The sequence below is a fragment of the Pteropus alecto genome, unplaced genomic scaffold (genome assembly GCF_000325575.1).
Source record: "Pteropus alecto unplaced genomic scaffold, ASM32557v1 scaffold171, whole genome shotgun sequence".
NCBI classification, from domain to species: Eukaryota; Metazoa; Chordata; class Mammalia; order Chiroptera; family Pteropodidae; genus Pteropus; species Pteropus alecto.
Window position 1 is genome coordinate 7,604,380 of NW_006431925.1, and position 2,276 is coordinate 7,606,655.

At 45.3% G+C, this 2,276-nt stretch overlaps 1 pseudogene; it reads right to left on the bottom strand.

Moving 5' to 3' along the window:
- Window positions 1-782: 782 nt before the first annotated feature.
- On the bottom strand, window positions 783-901 carry LOC112475580 (annotated as a pseudogene).
- Window positions 902-2,276: the final 1,375 nt, after the last annotated feature.

A 2,276-nucleotide genomic window follows, 5' to 3' on the forward strand; every position in this document is an offset into this window, starting at 1 on the left:
ATTAATTCCCTTTTTAGGCTTATGCTAATTTGAATTGAGGATCTGCTCTTTGCATTAAAAGATTCCTGTCTGATATAAATATGTTTTTTAAAAAAAGAAAGAAAGAAAATGAGGAGGAGGAACAGGAAAAGGCACAGAAGCAATACCCAGAGGCACAGAAAAATGAAAGGCAGCAGGTGTCTATGTCACTGCTACACTAAAGGGAGCAGAAGCTGAAGTGGCACAGCCACTAAATCGGAGGCAGGTGACCTGCTGGAAGACACAGAAAACAATGTGGCATCACTGCGATTTCTTGCCCACAGCTTAGCCAGTCGGGGAAGGAAGGTGACCCCTAATCTTGTTTCCCTGGCCAGGGTTGTCCCTCTCCCCTGCCTTACCCCAAAATAGGGAGACAATAGCCAGCCAAGTTGGAGAAGTTGGTAGGGACCATATTACGGTGGTCTCACTGTGAAATACAAAGGAGCTTGGATTTTCTCCAATAAGTCATAGGAGCCATCAAAAGTTTTTAAGAAGGAGAATTATGTGATTTTTGCATTTTCGAAAGCTTTCTCTGGCCTCAGAACTATGCCTGAATTGGAGGAGGACAAAGCTGGGAGCAGGGAGACCAGAAGAAAGTTTCAGCAACAAATCAAATGAGTGCTTGAATGAAGACAAGCCAGCAGTGACAGAAAATAGAAAATGAATTTTTTTTTTTTTTTTAGGCAAGGCAACCCTTGGTTGACCTCACAGACTGTAAGGACCCTTGTCAGTTTACAATCCCTTATTTTTTTTTTATTTTTTTACGCCTACAGCACCTGGTCTTCCTAGGTGGTCTCCCATCCAAGAACTAACCAGGCCCAACCCTGCTTAGCTTCTGAGATCAGATAAGATCAGGCTTGTTCAGGGTAGCATGGCTATAGACAGAAAAATGAATATTTAGCAGGTCAAATCTACAGGACTTAGTGACTGATCGTATGGGGTGAGGTGAGGGTGTGGAGGCAGGAAGCAGGAAGGAAACTAGGCTGTACAGTTACTAATGGACTTCAGGAATCCAGAAATGCAGATGGGAGCTAGGCGCAGAGGAAGGGAAGGAGTTAATGTTGTAATGTGCTCACCTGGAGAATCCATGGTGATATCCAGGTGGAGATGTCCAGTAAGATATTAGGTCGTCAGAGTCACCGATTCTGTGGTCATGGACATGTTACTTAACTTCTTAGAACTTCAGCCTCCTTATTTGTCAAATGCGCATAATATTCTCTTCTCAGAGATTTTAATTAACTTGTCCAAGTCAGCCCAGCATAAAACAGTCCTTAAACAGAAAAAAAGAACAGAGAGAATGAATTACTCTGAGGGTAAGATTTCCAGGAGGCCACTGGTCCTGGGGGAACCTTCTAGTTCTCCCCAGCCAACCACACCCCTACTCCTGCTATGTTCCTGGGAAGTCCTAAGACTTGGGGAGCACAGGCTTTGCCCTGAGAGTTTTCATGCAACTCAGCCTACCTAAGGATTTAGGCCCACTTTTTGGCCTTTGCATCTATTGTTTCTTTGCCTAGAACATCCTTCTTCCACTGCTTTGCCTAAAGAACACTTTTTCGTCCTTCAAGACGTACTTCCTATCACCAGCCCAGATGTTATATCTGCCTCATCTCCATTGAGCAATTCAAATGTCATCTTGCGATAAGTCTTCCTTTAGTCACCAGATTGTCCCTTAAGTAGTTGAAGTTTTACTTGGTGGTTGATTGTATAGGGTGAGATAAGGACATGGAGACAGGAAGAAGGAAGGAAATCAAGCGTATGTACTTATGGATAAGTAGGCCTTATCTATAATGCCGGCTCATGCAACTTGAAATAATCTGAATTTAGACACCATTGAGGTGTGTGATGGTTACTAAGCTAGAGTCTCTCAGCTCCAAACCCATCTCTCTGTGCCCTGTGGTGCTGGGGTTGGGGCTCTGCGGGCCACATTTCCACTTGGCTAACGGTCTCCCTGTCAGGCTTTGGCAAGAAGGGGTGCTAAAGGGAGGCTGAGAGGCTGGACAAGGGAGAAGGGACTCCTTCCTGTGTGCTCACAAGTCCCGCGAGCATCGCATCAGCAATGTTTCTGCCCCCCTATAGCAGCATTCAAATCCAGTTTGCAGTTTTTCCATTGCTTGTAGTATTAGCCTCATCCCAGCTAGTGACTCCTTCCTAGATCCTAGAGGTCTGGTTCTCAAACCCACAGGGCCTCTTCTCCAAGCTCAGAGACACCAGTGCTGTCAGAGATGCGCCTTGTCCTCATAGGTCTGGGCTGCATGCCA